This window comes from Nycticebus coucang, chromosome 22 (genome assembly GCF_027406575.1).
Source record: "Nycticebus coucang isolate mNycCou1 chromosome 22, mNycCou1.pri, whole genome shotgun sequence".
NCBI classification, from domain to species: domain Eukaryota; kingdom Metazoa; phylum Chordata; class Mammalia; order Primates; family Lorisidae; genus Nycticebus; species Nycticebus coucang.
In genome coordinates this window covers 53,929,736-53,947,488 of record NC_069801.1, presented here as the reverse complement: position 1 = coordinate 53,947,488, position 17,753 = coordinate 53,929,736, and the positions used below count along the sequence as shown (strand labels likewise).

The 17,753-nt window shown below is 44.8% G+C and overlaps 1 protein-coding gene across 2 annotated transcripts in view; it reads right to left on the bottom strand.

Annotated features, from left to right (window-relative positions):
• C8A (complement C8 alpha chain) overlaps window positions 1-17,753 on the bottom strand; it is a 72,008-nt gene that overhangs the window by 13,526 nt on the left and 40,729 nt on the right. The window lies entirely within an intron of this gene.

Below are 17,753 nucleotides of genomic sequence, written 5' to 3'. Positions count from 1 at the left end.
CATTTGCACTAGAATGTTTATCGCAGCTCAATTTATAATTGCCAAAATGTGGAAACAACCTAAATGCCCATCAACTCCGGAATGGAGGAACAAACTTCGGTATGTGTATACCATGAAATTCTATTCAGCCATTAAAAAAAAATGGTGACTTTACATCTTTTGTATTAACCTAGATGGAGTTGAAACACATTCTTCTCAGTAAAGCATCACAAGAATGGAAAGCAAATATCCAATGTGCTCAATACTAATATGTAGCCGGTAGATGATCTAATTCATGCCCACATAGGAGAAAAACCCATTTCTATTCAAGTTCGGAGAAGGGGGAATGAGAGGGGGGAAAGAGGGAGTTTGGGGTGCTCCCACTTAATGGGCACAATGTAGGGGTGTAAGGCACTCCTTTGGGGTGCAGAACACAACTAGATGAGGGATTTACCTAACAAATTCAAAAAATGTCACCAGGTTGCTTGTGCCCTCACAGTAACCTGAAGCTAAAAAATAAATAAATGAATAAAATTAGGAACCAAATAAATAAATAAATAAATGCCCTTCCTCCCTCTTCACCATCTTTCCAAAGTCTACTCAGTCTCCCATTCAAATGCCATTTACTCTACGAAGTGTTTTTAGATAAGAATAATTCCCTCTTTCTTCAGAGCTACCAGTGCTCTTCATCTTGAATGATCATATTCAACACAATTCTTTTTGTTGAGGTCTTCTTTGCACCCAAAAAGGCCAGAGATCTGTTTGAAGATGGATAGATCACCACGGGAAGTCTGCCTGCCCCCTGGACTCACTAGGACGGTTAGGCCTACATTGGCCCATCTCTGTATTTGTCTAAACCTGAGACCCCACTAAGGAACACGCACTTTGCAGATGAGGAAAATAATTCTCAAGGCAGTAAACCCACTTTGCTTCCATCACACAGCCTGCAAAGGAACAGAGCTAGGTTTCCAACCTGAGGTTTGCCTGATAAGATGAGGCTAGATATGAAAACTAGAGTGCGAGGTTGACCACGCTACAGAGTTCAACTTTTTCTGCAGCTAAAGAGGCCTTCTGAGTATTGCAAACTGGAGTTTGCATTTTGAAAATATCATCCTGTTTAAACTTCAACTATAAGATAACTATTGCGAGTTATAGAATTATTGTGGACGCAACTAAGGAAATGTAATTTAGGCCTATCATTCAATTGAGCCAAGTATTAGGTTCGATATTTTCAAGGAGATATTGAACATCAAAACTGGCTTGCCTGTTTCCCCATTAAACTGTGAGTCAAGGACTTGGGTCTCAGTCACCAATGTCTTGCCAGCATAGCAAGACACTGTCCGTCTGGAAGGAGGAGTGCTATAATTATTTTCAAAATAAACAACTGACAAAACGTAAAAAAAAAAAAAAGAAAGAAAATGAGTGAATGAGTGAATGCCTGAGTCCTCTGGTAAAGGTTCTTTATGACAGGAAACTTAGAAGTCAGAAATCCTAAATTCAAATCCCCATCACTAACATCCTCTATGATTTTGAAAAAGGCCCATCATCCCCTGGGCCTCAGTTTCCCATTTAGGAGAGAAGGGGTTGTCATCTCCAAGGTCCCTTTCAGCCTAAGCCCTGTGTGACTGTGTGACTATCAGTTTCTGAGGAACTCCAGAGCTAACGGTGCCCGGGGGAGTGATGCCCTGAGCGCCGGCACTCAGCACCAAGCAAAAGGCTTCTTCTGCCATTTCCATTCATGAACTTTTAATTTCTAATGCATTACTAATTGAGGAAGATTTAGCATATTTAATTGTTTTGATTAAAAAATGCTTCAACAGTAATAAACAAAAGTGGATGAAAAGAATTCACGGGCAGAAGCCGGAGTGATGACTTAGGTGTGTGGTGGAGTGCTGCTGAATTAAAGCAAAAGGACAGGCTGATTAATGGGGGCTGGAGATGCCTGTGGGGTGATTATGCTCATGAAGAGTCTGCCGACAGCCTGCCACGTGCCACTGGGAGAAGAGAAGCTCTGCTTGATTTGAATTGTGCGACTTGACTGCAAAGAATTGCCTTTTAATGACCCCAAAGTGGGGGACCGGCAGCAAGGGGAGTCTGGGACTTATCAAAGAATCATAGAATCTGAGAGCCAACATGAGCGATGCCTCATCTATACATCTCATTTAGGGCTGAGATGCCTGCGATTCACGAAGTTTCATTGTCTCGCTGAAGGCCATACAATGAAATCATGGCACAGCTAAGACTCACACTCAAGTCTCTGTTGCACAGAACACTGTGATATTCACTAATCCCAGCTATTGCCTCAGACTAAATAATTCAGCTCAGAGAAAAATTTAGTAAGCACCTGCTATGTTCCACCCCCAGAACATCACATGTTGGGCAACGTAGACACTTTGAGAATAAAGCTAGTGTGAATACAATGTGCGTCTGAGTAAGCCAGGTCCTGCCACTGAGAAGCTAGCAGGTTTGGGGCAATGTGTTAAATGGATACTACTTGATATCTTGAGGCTGGGGCAGGGGCAGGTGAAGTCAAATCTGGTACCAAAATCTAGGCGATGAAACGAAACAGGGAGATAAAAGCAGGAGTGGGGGGTGACAGGCTGGAAGGAACAGACAAAGGTCTGGAGACATTGTGTAGAACTAACCCAGGTGGGTGTGTGGTGTGGTGAGACTGTGTTCATAGAACCCGGCAGTCCTCTGCCATGGCTCCACCTCCATCCCATAGGCTACACTTGTCAGAGGGTAAATGTGGACCAGATCAAGCTGGAATTTGTTTGGGGACTTTGAACTTCACAAACTCTGGAGTTGATCATTCCCAAATCTGTCTACAGATTGAGATCATCTGGAGTGCTTATAAAAAAAAATAGTTTACCCAGCCCTGCCACTATTAATTCTGATTCTGTATGTCTAAGAAATAAGAAATCTGTGTTTTGGGCAGCGCCTGTGGCTCAGTCGGTAAGGCGCCGGCCCCACATACCGAGGGTGGCGGGTTCAAACCCGGCCCCGGCTGAACTGCAACCAAAAGTAGCTGGGCATGGTGGCGGGCTCCTGTCGTCCCAGCTACTCAGGAGGCTGAGGCAAGAGAATCGCTTAAGCCTAGGAGTTGGAAGTTGCTGTGAGCTGTGTGATGCCATGGCACTCTACCCGAAGGGCATAAAGTGACACTCTGTCTCTACAAAAAAAAAAAAAAAAAAAAAAAATCTGTGTTTTAATCAAGTATCTCAAATAATTCCTACACAATGCATCTTGGATAGGCTGTGAAGTAGCGAGGTCCTACAGAGAACCTCTGCTGGCTTGCCAAGGGTCTCTGCCAGGGTTTCCATCAGTGCTTTGGATACGGACTTTGCATCCAGTTCATTATATTGACCACAAGTAAGAACTAGGAAAAGCCAACAATAAATCGGGGTCCAGAAGCCCTCAGACAAAGCTGGACAGATACACAGACCAAGCATAACAAAATGAGAATCATTTGAGAAGGCTGTAACATCTTACCCTGGGGACAAAATGCCAGGTGCATGTGTACAGTGAACAGTGGACACAGCTTAACTCAGAACAAGGGAGCAGGCCTTAGCATTTTAGATTATTCCCAGCACAGGAAGGCAGTGAAACCAGTAAAAATTATAGTCACTAAAAGAGGGGAATCATCTCACTCTCCTCTCTGTAAGGTAGACCAGTGTTTTTCAGCGTTTTTTTGTCTCACAGAACACTTGAACCTATAGTTAAACTTCCGTGGCATACTTACGTTGATCCAAAAAAAAAAAAGAGAGAGAGAGAGAATAAAAAAAGAATATACTTACCATGTTTTGAACCTTTATTTTTATTTATTTTTTTTTTTTGAGACAGAGTCTCACTCTGTCATCCTGAGTAGGGTGCCATGGAGTTATAGCTCACAGCAACCTCAAACTCTTGGGTTCAAGCAATCCTCTTGCCTCAGCTTCCCAAGTAGCTGGGACTACAGGTGCCCACCACACCAGGATAGTTTTTTCTGTTTTTATTACAGATGGGGTCTCACTCTTGCTCAGGTTGGTCTCAAACTCCCTGGATGCCCACCTTGGCCTCCCAGAGTGCCAGGGTCACAGGCGTGAGCCACTGTGCCTGGCTAGGTGCTTTAAACTTTCTTTGAAAATAATTTAACTAATGACTTTTTAAAATTTTCACAGCACACTGGTTGAAAATCACTGGATTAGAGAAACCCAGAACTTGTTGCAAAGTTCTAGGAGCCACAGTTTAAAAAGGAAATAAGAAAATAGGGCTTCCTTAAATGAACAATATTCAACCTTTAAAAAGAAGGGAATGCTGTCACACATGACAGCAGGGAGGAACCTGGAGGACATTACACTAAGTGACAAAAGCCAGTTATGCAAGGACAAAGACTCCCTGATCCCACTTATATGAGGTATCTCAAATTCGTTAAATTGAAGAGTAGTGTGGGGGACTCGTGCCAGGGACCAGGAAGAGGGGCAAGGGGACAGCTGCCAATCCATGACTGTAGTCTTAATTCTGCAAGATGAATCTAGATACCAGCCCTGTCCCCCGAGTTAGGGAGTACTGTATTTTACATTTAAAATGTATTAAGAGGGTAGATCTCACGTTAAATATTATTACAATGAGAATAATCAGAAAAGAGTAATCATGGACGTGAAGAAATTTAAGGCCACATCCTTTTGAGAATGTTTGAGAGACCGGCAAGGATTACCTGGAGAAAAGCAGAAATTCAAAAGGCCAATAGAACTGGACTCAACTCTCTGGAAGGTCGTCTGAAGGAAGAAGAATGGACCTTGTTTGTGTGGTCGCCAGGGCAAGAACAGCACCACAGGCCAAGCTGCAGGAAGGCAGGTGTGGGCTAAGCGTAAGGAAGATCATTATCATAGCCAGAGGCCAAGCAGAGGCCAGGCTTCTCAGCAGGCAGAGGACTTCCACCCCAGGAGGGAACAAGCTGAGTCTGGCTGTTGCCAGTGAAGGGTACAGAGGGTTTGAAGGGTAGTCTTTTAGGACAGTTGTCTTTTAGGGTGTCCTCTAATGCCAAGATTCTGAGAGTTTAAGAACACACCTGAACACTTCACGTACCAATGGGGTGGGGGGTGGGGGCGGGCATCAGGGACTGACCCTCCCTCCGACTGGGGCTCATCCTTGCCAGGGTTGGTATGTGACTGTTTAAGAACACTCCAGACACCTTTCATAAGTACCTCATGACGTCTTACTGTGCGCAAAGCATCTGACAAAAACAGAGAACTAAGGAGAGTGCTTGACCTCAGTGAGCTGAGGGTCAAGTGTGGGAAACGAATAAGGAAACAGACAATTAGGGTGTATGAGGAGGACTCTGGTGGGGGGCAGCAGGGTCAGGGAAGGCATTCCTGGGGGTCTGAGGAAGGATCCAGAAACGAGGAAGACAAGTAAGGGTCAGCCAGGCAAAGCTGTCAGAATACTGAGACAAGAGGGAGATCGTGTGGAAAGCTTGTGTCCCCAGCAACAAGGTTCTGCTCAGAAAAGCCAATGTGAGCTAAACCGCAGAGTGGGGAAGGGGAAGATGCAATTTCGTCAAGATGCCCAGGGAAGTATGGGGTGGGAGGAGGGATGGGTTCCTTCCCTCTCTACCTGGTCTCAAGATGAGTTGGCTTCGCGCCTGCTTGGGAGGCTGGGATCCCAGAAGCCAGGTCTCTGGCCACCATGGGTACTGCTTATTCCCCACTGGGTCTTGGCTGTGGCATGGTGTGAGAGCTGCCACCCTCCCGCCTCCATCAGCTCTGTGCTTAGGCAGAACCAGAGCCTGGTTTTTAAGGTGCCAGAACACAGCGAGTCTGTCATTCTTTAGATTAAAAGCATTCAGTGGAAAACAGCAGGTATCATGCATTATTTATCTCTTTGCAACAACCAAATATTCAGGTTGCTGTGATGTATCTGCTATGAGGCTTTGCCACTCTAGTTACCCCCAAAGACAGCTCAAAAGGGAAAAGGAGATTCGAACTGTATTTTTCTGCAATCATATTGGAAAAGATAATTGTTGGTCTGTGGCAGGGCTAGCTGGGAGGAGCCGGCTAACTCACCTGCCCACCTTGGACTTCTGTTTACCCATTTAAACTCATGCTTGTTTCCAGCCACCCGAGAATAAAATCAGTACCTTTGCCTGTGCAGGTGCTAGAAAGTCCCTTGACCTCTTTCGTCACATTTCTCCTTCTCAGCTCCAGTCTTTTCTCACTCCGCAAGGGCACTGTGTCTGTGTCCCCAATGCAGCCCTGTGCTTTTCTCCAGCACAGCACTTGGCCTATGGAGCACTTGTCTATTTCTTGGTTGGTTCTTCCTCTAACCCCGCAGGCTGCTACATCACCTTGTAGGTTCCCAGGCCCTACACAGAAGCTGGCGTGTGCCACGTTCCCCATGGGAGCTGGAGGGCTGGCTGATGCCAGCCTGTCTGAACTACACCTCTAAAATGTTTTTGAGGGTCACGGGTCTTTCTTTAACTGATGATACAAATTACAGCTTGAGCACATTCATCTGCCAGATCTCATGGGAAACTCCCAACAACCTTCAGGGGCAAGGAGGATTGACCCATCTCACAGGCTCGCTGGGGTTGGGAAAGGCAGGAATTGTAAGCAAGAGTGTGACCTGGGAGGCCAGGTGACTCCAATTATGTGACTTCGAGTGAGTGGCTCATTCTCTTTGAGACTCTGAGTCCCAGTCTTTAAAGTGGGAGGGATAATAGTTTCTGTAAGTGACTTGCTAACAGGTGTCTGGCATCGTTATGTGTTCAACAAATCTTACCAGATATTTTCAGGTAGATTAACTGAAGTTAGCCCAGGAGTCAGGTCTTACAGCAAAGTATGCCACACCCAGACTCAGGGCAGCTCCATTTCATCATGCTGGGGTTACTTTGCAGAGAAACTTCCATTGCAAGCTACTCTTAGCAATATTAAGTGAGATAGCACGGAAAATCTCTACCCTAGTGCTTTATAATACTTATCATCTGTGTGAGCCCCTTCACTTACTCATAGCCTAATGGTTTGTACTGCAGAAATATTAAGAAAACTTGTCCTTCCCTAAGGAGCCTTTCCAAGCCCCTCATTCCCAGACTATGTCATTCTATGAAGAAGCTCAAACAAAGGAAGCTTTGCTCACACTGGGCGATGGCCTCCTCTTGCCTAACGAGGGCCCATCAGAGGCTCTTGCCTCCTAGCTGATACTGGCCGTGACATGAGGCAGCTTTCAGGCTCTAGAATTCCACCCCTGCTCAATTATTCTCAAAGCAATTTTTTTTTCTTTCTTTTTTTTTTTTATTGTTGGGGATTCATTGAGGGTACAATAAGCCAGGTTACGCTGATTGCAATTGTTAGGTAAAGTCCCTCTTGCAATCATGTCTTGCCCCCATAAAGTGTGACACACACCAAGGTCCCACCCCCCTCCGTCCGTCCCTCTTTCTGCTCCCCCCCCAATAACCTTAATTGTCATTAATTGTCCTCATATCAAGATTGAGTACATAGGATTCATGCTTCTCCATTCTTGTGATGCTTTACCAAGAATAATGTCTTCCACTTCCATCCAGGTTAATACGAAGGATGTAAAGTCTCCATTTTTTTTAATGGCTGAATAGTATTCCATGGTATACATATACCACAGCTTGTTAATCCATTCCTGGGTTGGTGGGCATTTAGGCTGTTTCCACGTTTTGGGGATTGTAAATTGAGCTGCATTAAACAGTCTAGTACAAGTGTCCTTATGATAAAAGGATTTTTTTCCTTCTGGGTAGATGCCCAGTAATGGGATTGCAGGATCAAATGGGAAGTCTAGCTTGAGTTCTTTGAGGTTTAATTTTTTTTTATTAAATCATAGCTGTGTACATTAATGCAATTATGCGGTACAATGTACTGGTTTTATATACCATTTGAAATATTTTCATCAAACTGGTTAACATAACCTTCACCGCATTTTCTTAGTTATTGTGTTAAGACATTTATACTCTACACTTAATAAATTTAACATGTACTCTTGTAAAATGCACCATAGTTGTGTTCCCACCAATTACCCTCCCTCCCCTCCCTCTCCTCTTTCCCCTTCTTGGGCTATAGTTGAGTTGTAGCGTTCATATGAAAGCTGTAAATTGGTTTCTCGAAGCAAATTGTTTAACCTCCCTGTGCCTCAGTTTTCCCATCTGTAAGGGGGGAATTTTAATAGTATCTACCTGACATGGGTTGTTGTGAGTGTTAAGTGAGTTAATCCACGCCATGGAAGTGCAAATCCCAGGCCTGGCTCAGAGCCAGCAGTAACAGCCACGTGTTACAGTCGTTACTGATGGCAGAAACACTGCGGGTTATGTTGAGACTCTGGGTTCGCGATTCTGAATCCGAACTGAGGAGAGGGTGAAGACAAGGTTTTTTAATATTTCTGCAGTATAAACCTTTAGGCCATGAGTGAGTGAAGAGACTCACACAGATGGTAAGCGTTATAAAGTGCTAGGGGAGAGATTCTCCGTGTTATCCTACTTAATATTCATCCATCATAACAAGAGCAATAATGCTGCCCATTTTAGAGAAGGATAAACTGAGAGAGGTTAAATTTAGGTAGTTTGGGCAAGTTAATTAAAGTTCCACGATACATAAATAACACAATGATGTTCACACCCAGGCTTGTGTCCAAAGCACCTGTCCTGTAAGCCACATTGTATCGCCTATGGGACAGAAAGTTACGAATGGCTCTGGGAGGAATTTTGACAGCATCTCAGCTTTTTCTCCTGTAACTTTGAAGCTATTTTCAATGATGGTATTATAGATTGAAATTCAAAATCAGGATAGAATCAGAAGGATGGTGCTAAAAGCCTCCCAGTTCCATGTACATGCAGATAACTTAAGGGCAGTAGGGACAGAGCCGAGAAACCAGGAGCCCGTCAGTCAATCAATACCATCCATCACCGTGAAGCCTGGTTGTCATGGTAACTGTGGGATTAAAGCCTGGAGCTCGTTAGAATCTCGTGACTGTCTGTTCCGGTGACTGATTGGTTAGCGGGTCTGCAAAACTCCTGCTGAGCCATCTCAGACTGCTTAGCCGTGAACACAGGACCTTCCACATCAGGGCTGGGCCATCTCAGACGGCTTAGCCGTGAACACAGGACCTTCCACATCAGGGCTGGGCCATCTCAGACTGCTTAGCCGTGAACACAGGACCTTCCACATCAGGGCTGGGCCATCTCAGACGGCTTAGCCGTGAACACAGGACCTTCCACATCAGGGCTGGGCCATCTCAGACGGCTTAGCCGTGAACACAGGACCTTCCACATCAGGGCTGGGCCATCTCAGACGGCTTAGCCGTGAACACAGGACCTTCCACATCAGGGCTGGGCCATCTCAGACGGCTTAGCCGTGAACACAGGACCTTCCACATCAGGGCTGGGCCATCTCAGACGGCTTAGCCGTGAACACAGGACCTTCCACATCAGGGCTGGGCCATCTCAGACGGCTTAGCCGTGAACACAGGACCTTCCACATCAGGGCTGGGCCATCTCAGACGGCTTAGCCGTGAACACAGGACCTTCCACATCAGGGCTGGGCCATCTCAGACTGCTTAGCCGTGAACACAGGACCTTCCACATCAGGGCTGGGCCATCTCAGACTGCTTAGCCGTGAACACAGGACCTTCCACATCAGGGCTGGGCCATCTCAGACTGCTTAGCCGTGAACACAGGACCTTCCACATCAGGGCTGGGCCATCTCAGACTGCTTAGCCGTGAACACAGGACCTTCCACATCAGGGCTGGGCCATCTCAGACTGCTTAGCCGTGAACACAGGACCTTCCACATCAGGGCTGGGCCATCTCAGACTGCTTAGCCGTGAACACAGGACCTTCCACATCAGGGCTGGGCCATCTCAGACTGCTTAGCCGTGAACACAGGACCTTCCACATCAGGGCTGGGCCATCTCAGACTGCTTAGCCGTGAACACAGGACCTTCCACATCAGGGCTGGGCCATCTCAGACGGCTTAGCCGTGAACACAGGACCTTCCACATCAGGGCTGGGCCATCTCAGACGGCTTAGCCGTGAACACAGGACCTTCCACATCAGGGCTGGGCCATCTCAGACGGCTTAGCCGTGAACACAGGACCTTCCACATCAGGGCTGGGCCATCTCAGACGGCTTAGCCGTGAACACAGGACCTTCCACATCAGGGCTGGGCCATCTCAGACGGCTTAGCCGTGAACACAGGACCTTCCACATCAGGGCTGGGCCATCTCAGACTGCTTAGCCGTGAACACAGGACCTTCCACATCAGGGCTGGGCCATCTCAGACGGCTTAGCCGTGAACACAGGACCTTCCACATCAGGTTCTTGCCCGACTCACCCTCCTTATTGTCTAGTTCCAGGCCCTGCCCTGCAGGGTATAAGGAAAGTGCCAGAGTTGCCTGGCATGTGTGGACTCAGATTGTGAACCGCCTCAGCTAGAAAGACAAGGTGTCTCTGCTGTGGCTCAGCCTCAGCCCATGGGCGAGACTCTGGTACCCAACATTATTAATAGATGCGCACTGGACTCAGGCAGTGGCCAAGGTGTGATACACAGAGACACATCCCAGGTGCTGAAGCACCTGTGGCAGGGTCCCGACCCCAAGCTGGGGAGACAGAAAGATTGCTCAGAAGAGTCCTGCATAAGCTAAGCAGAGACCTGAAGATGGGGAAGCATTAGCCAGGTGAAGAAGGGAGGCGGGGAGAGGCACAGAATACAAGATAGAAGAAACAGCACCTACCGAGCCCCAGGGGCCAGCACGCAGCTCAGGAGGGCAGCCCCACGGTGAGCAATGGGCTGGCAGTCAGAGCACGCCCACTGGCACGCCAGCCTTCTTCATGGGTGCTCAGGGAGGCTTTGCTGGGTGAGATCAGATGGATGGAGACCAGATTATGAGTAGGGTTTTCCAACTGAGATTTTGAGTGTTTCTTACTTCCTACTTGGTGTCAAAGGGCGAATGCCGGCTGGGCGTGATGGCTCACACCTGTAATCCCAGCACTCTGGGAGGCCACGTGGGTGATTTGCTTGAGCTCAGGGGTTCCAAACCAGCCTGAGCAAGAGCAAGACCTTGTCTCTACTAAAAATAGCAAAAACTAGCCAGGTGAGGTGGTGGGTGCCTGTACTCCCGCTACTCAGGAGGTTGAGGCAGGAGGATCACCTAAGCCCAAGAGTTTGAGGTTGCTGTGAGCTGTGACTCCACAGCACTCTACCCAGGGGGACACAGTGAGACTCTGTCTCAAAAAAGTGCAACTGCTCCCTACTCAGGATCTTCCTGAAAGGGAATCGATGAATAAATTACAGTAATAATCTGTAATTAAATTATATATGATGGGAAGTGCAAGAAAGTTACAGGACTTTGGTTATATGCTTATCCCATCCCAGTAATTCTCCATGAATGACTCAGTCATCCAGGCCACCTCTGTCTCATTCTAGTAAAGTATAGTAAACGCGCAGACTAAGAGCCTGCATTCCCCCAGTTCCGTGCCTCTGACAGATGTCACTAATTGATCACAGAACTTTTTGGCTGAGCTTATATCTGGGGTTGCAATCTTCAACTCAGCAGTCTAGGGAGCATTTTCTATTAAAACCACTTGTCACCTTGGCATAGATGCTCCCTCTGATTTATGAGTCTCCAAGGATCACCTCTTTGAGTGTCATCAGTCTATACACAAAGCTGGTTGCTGGCTCTGTAACTGTATCTAAGTTTCAAGATAATTGTAAGCTCATCAGTTTAGCCTTACCAACTCTCCCAGTTACAGTTTGGAACTGATGGGTCAAACGGACCCAATATTGCCTTTAGGAATAAATAAAGAAAATAATACTCTCTTAATTATTTCTATAGCCCAAATTAACCACTTTCAAAGCTATCACAAGCACTTTAATTCTCTTAAAATGGCAAATAAATGAAATAAAATATCTAGGCGTATATAAGAAACATTGCAGTGGGGATTAGAAAACCTGGTTTCAAACCTTGCCCAACCTCTGACCATCTGCATCACCTTGAACATGTCACCTGGCCTTTCAGTGCCTGCTTTCTTTATCTGTAAAATGGGGACAGCCACAAATCAGAGCTCAAACAGGTGCCAAGACGCTTCCCTGAGACAAAGTGCGTGGACAGGCTCAGCATGCTGCCTGCCACAGAGTTAAAACCCAGTGATGCCGATCTTTCATTTCCAACTGAGACATGCTTATCTGATTACATGAGACTCCCCACATGGGGCTTGGCAGTTATTATAGGACATCGATTGCTGGCTTGCCCGCTATTCTACCTTCCCGTGATGGTAAAATTATGTGTCAACTTGACTGGACCACAGAGTGCCCAGATGTTTGGTTGAACATGGTCCTGGGTGTTTCTGTGATGCTGTTTTGGAGGAAGTGAACTTTTAAATTGCTAGATGAAATAAGGTAGTTTGTTCTCCCGAATGCAACTGAACCTCATTCGATCAATTGAAGACCTGGCTAGAACAAAAAGGCTGACCCTCTCCGGAGTAACAGAGGATTCTTCCTTTCTTCAACCTCTGAGGTTGGCTTCCCCCACCCTGCCCCCATCCCTGGTTTCAAACTGAAGCATCAGCTCTTCCAGGGTTTCAAGTCTGCTAGCCTTTAACTGGAAATATAATACATCAATAGCTCTCTGGGGTCTCAGGCCTTCAGACTTGGACAAGAACTAAACTATCCACTCTCCTGGGTCCTCAGCTTGCTGACCGCAGATCTTAGAATTTGCCAAACTCAATAATATTAGCATGTGCAAAATTCCTCATTAAAAATCCCTTTATATAGATAAACGGATGGATAAATATGGACACGGATATCCTATTGGTTCCTTTTTTCTGTGGAACCCTGACTAATAAATTTCCCAGTGTTCCCTTTATGGCTGTCGGTAATTTTTTTTCTTTACTTAGAATGAACAAATACATATCTATAGTTGGTAGAATTAAAAAACATGTGGTTATTATCTTTCTGACCACTTTCAAAAGTAAAAAAATACATTTTACCTTATGATCCAGCCCACACACCTCCAGCTAAAAGAAATTTCAATACTTAACCCTATTTTTGGTGCTGCACTCTGATATTTCCATCCTGTTATATTTTATTTTATTAAATGCTGGTCATGACACACTAAATTTCTTTTACAGTCAACTAGTGGGCTGCGGTCTACAGTTTGAAAAGCTAGGATAAGACATCGTTGAGGCATTAAGGTATGTTGGTTAAGATTACACGTTCTGGTTGATATATCCTTTACCTCATTTACTTAAATATTGTGTTAAGACATTTATACGTAAGCATTCCAAATTGTACATAAAATCAGCACATTGTACCCCATAAATGCATTAATGTATACAGGAAAAATAAAATAAAATAAATAATTAAATAAAAGATTACAGGTTCTGGAGTTTGACCCCAGACTCCACTGATCCATGGCTAATGTGACTCTGGGCAAGTTCTTTAGCATGGCTGAGCCTCAGTTCTTCATTTGTAAGCTGGAGAAGATAGTATCTAATTCTCTTCACAGGCCTCTCCTGAGAACTAAATGAGATAGTGCATTTAAAGCGTTTAACCCAGTGTCTTTTGCACAGTAAATGCTCAGTAAATCTCAGCTGTCTTATTATCACCCCTGCAAGAGTCTAAGTCTCTTGTATATAATATCAGAATGAATGGCAGGATGTGTGGAAAGGGATGAACACTTGGGAGATACATAAAATCTAAATCAGAAGATCTTGGTTCAATACTAAATGAGTCATGGTGAGCCATTTCCGTAAGCTCCTTGAATCTCAGCTTTCTCTCTGTAAGATTGGGTAAAATAATAATGCAATTCCTCATAAAGCTATTAGGAAGATCAATTTGAATACCAGATGTGCGTTGCGTTATACTTTATGAAGATTAGCAGTTGTTATGTGTAAATACATTTTATCAAAACAAAATTCTTCGGTTGATCCTAGATACACCGAATAAGAAAATTAATTGTTAATTCACTTTGGGTGGTAACCAATTTAGCTGTCCACAGAGTAAATCATCTCTGACCATAATCAGGTGATTATAACAAAGAGAAAGAAACCCATTACTTTCTAGGACCCGCTCCATGACAGGGGCCACGTATTAATCATCTTGGTATCTAGATAACACTTCCCATGTTGTGTGTGCTTAATAAATGTTTGTTGAATGAAGGACTAAAGGAGAGAATGAATAAAGGAAGGAAGGGTGGAAGAGGATGGAGAGGAATAATAGACATCAGCTTTAGTGAGGTTTTAAATTTTGTCTCTGTGGTTTTTTCTAAATCGTGTGGTGGTGGATGGCGGAGCAGCTGGTCCAAGGATCCTGACTGGAAGGGGGTGAACAGTGATGGGTGGGACATCCTGCCTTCTTGCTGGAAGGGTCTTTCCCAGGGTCACTGTTATCTGGCATCTGTCAGGGCCAGGGATGATGGAAAGCAGGCACAGATTTAGGCAGAGTTGTTAACGCTTTGAAAGATAGCAATGAGAATTCAAAGTGACCTTGATTAATGGGGAAAGTGGTCACTCCAAAACTGGATGAAGCTCCAGAGACAGAAATGAATGACCTCAATCAAAGAAATGGGCAGGTGGAGGAGGAGGCATGATTGCTGAGACTCCACATCCACAGCAAAAGCTCTGGCCACTGCAGGCTGGACTTCATGACAATGATTTCCCTCCCATTCGAACAATGTTTCATAGCTGAGGGATTATAGAACCCCAGGAGATGGGTCTTCTCATTACTTCACAGATGTGAGAACAGTTAACATTACAGAGTTAACAACTGTAAAGTTGTGGATAATGACCACGAGGTGGTAATAACACCAACATAGTGTAGCAATAACAGATGACGCTTTCAAACTCTTACTATATGTCAGGCGCTGGACCATGTGCCCCCACAGATCTCTTCATTTCAAATTTACAGCAATCTTGTGAAGGGTGTATGGTCACCTCATTTAGAAAAGGAAACAGAGGCACAGAGAGGTTAACTCATTTGCCTGTGGGTCATGTGTCAGATAAATGTAGGGGATGGGACTTGAATCAGGCAATCTGATTCAGAGCCTACATCAGAAATTGAAATTTTTTGAGTGTTTATTAGAGTCTGGGTAATGCACTCAATATTTTTTGTGGATAAATTCACTTATTCTTCACAACCAACCTATAAAGTAAATGATAATATCTCTGGCCTGCAGGGGAGAAACTTGAGACTTTAAATGATTAAATATTAATCACACAGTAAGTGACAGAGCCCATATTTTCATTAAAGGATAAAAATATCAATGATGCAAGTTCTGACAATTAAGTTCATGAACTTGCCACAATGCATTTATGTTGGCAGCACTGTACAAACAACTCATTACCTTGGTATACTAGTGTCTCACAGTTATGTTCATGTCAACATATGGTAGTGTCTTGCTGAGTGGTGTTCATTATCATTGTTTCATGTTTTTCTGTGCTGTCACAAGAATGTTGGAGCTTGAATTAGAGCAACAAACAAACATCAAATTTCTTGATAAATTTAGCAAGAGTGGGAGTGAAATCAGGGGCATGTTAGTCCAAGCTTATGCAGATAACACCATGAAGAAAATGGCATTGTACAAATGGATCACACAAATGGATATTCTGAAGGGAGAGAAAGTATTCCTGATGAAGAGAGGTCAGGTCAGTCAGTAACAAGCAGAACTGACAAAAACATTGCAAAAATTATTCAAACTGGGCATTAAAATTGTTGGCTGACCATGAGAGGCATAGCACACCAAGGAACCACTGATAAGGAGTTAAGAAACTCTTCACTAAAAATCTTGGCATGAGAAAGGGGTGGCTCTTGCATCGCAACAATGCACCAGCTTACACAGCACTGTCTGAGAGTGATTTTTTTTTAACCAGTAAAGAAATAGCAGTATTGGAACACTCCCTCACCTGATTTGGCCCCCAGTGACTTTTTTCTTTACCCGAAGATAAAGGAAATACTAAATGGAAGACAGTCTGATGACATTGAAGACATCAACGGTAATATGATGGCATCTTTGATGGTCATTCCAGAAAAAGAGCTTCAAAAGTTTCTTGAAGGGTGGACTAGGCACTGGTATTGGAGCACAGCCACCCGAGGGGAGTACTTTAAAGGTGACTATAGTGATATTCAGCATTGAGGGGTGTGGCATATTTTCTAAGATGAGTTCACTATCTTAATTGTCATGCCCCATACATTTATCATATTAATAAGTCCTTGGAATTATTCTCAAGCAAACACTGTTATTATTCCTATTTGGGACTTGAAGAAGCTGATACTCAGAGATATTAAATATGGCACCTTGGTCAAGGTCATGTGACAACCAAGATCCCTACCCAGATGTGTCTGACTCCCGAGTCTGTTAGTCTGCTTGCTATCATGGTACAGCGTATTTCTTAATTCCACAGACCTTGATCAAATGGCTTTGAAATGAGCTGACCCCCCTCCCCAAAATTATACTCCATAATAGAAACTACTGTTTGGACAGTGTTTCAGCTATCATTATAGTGCATTTTATCACTAATTCTCCCAATAGTCTTTTAAAGTAGTTTTAATTATCCTGACATTATTTATGGGGAAAATGAGGCTTACCAGCTCTTCAGTGCTAGAGCCTAGATAAAGAGCAAAATATATGTCAGGAAAAAGAATTCTTTCCACTGCCACACTGCCTGCTGGCTTGAGTGAAACTAGAGAGCCCCGCTGGTTTTCAGCAGCAGCAAAGCATCCGTGGAAGACATTTTCAGCAAGGTCTTTGCAAATCCTTTTCAATGAGGCTAAAAAATCACAGAATTGTGAGCTGTTAGATTACAGCGGTTCTCAACCTGTGGGTCATGACCTCTTTGTAACAATGAAAATAATCGCGGCATTAGGAAGGTTGAGAAGCGCTGCGTTAGACTCTTGAGGTCTGTAAGTTGAACTTTCTATTCCATGCAAGGTTTCCATGACAGCATCCCTGATAGAGGTAACCTTGCAGACCTCCTGAGATTCCTTAACTGATGGAAGAGCCTTCTACGTCCTGTTGCATTTTGAGATAACAAAGACACAGATGCTAAAACAGATGTGTCAGGTCTCATCCACATGAGCCACAGACCCTTACTAGCTTGCTTCCTGAGGCATTTATGGGGGCTCCATCTGACTTCAGAATACTTTTCTGATTTTGCACGCCTGCTTGGCTGGAAGGAACCTGCAGGGAAAGCAGCACCAGGTGGTCATCAATAGCAGTGGGAAGGGGAAGAAAGGCACAGACTCGTGGGTACATACGAAGGAGGCATGGGGAGAGAGGGAGGAAGTCCAAATGATCCCCCGGTGCCATAAATCCTAATGGAGGCAGCTGAGATAAGAGAGAAAAAATGCTGGATTTTAACTCAGAACATCTCGTATAGTTTTTACTTATAGGTACGACTTTTCAGCCTTTCTTCCTTCACTTATAGAAATGAAGACACTTCTCCTTTCTCGCAGGATCTTGGTGAAGGCACTTAGGCCCTTAGTAAGGAGCTTAGCACGCCATAAACAGTCCCTTAGCTTGTCATTTGACGGTGTTTGGAGAAGGTTGATGAAGAATTCAGGAAGAGGAACACGATGAAGAAAGACTTTGTGGTGAGGACAGTGATGTGACTGCCCAAAGGTGGCAGCTTCCTGGTGGAGATGCCCATGGGCATTTGGAAAACTGGGCAGGGATTCTGGACGAGCTGCAGTGGAATCTCTGACAGGAGGGTAAGAGGTGAAGGTGGGGAGGGAGCAAGGATGATGCCGCTCAATGGGCGTTCCTGGCACCGCCACTGCGGGCCCAGC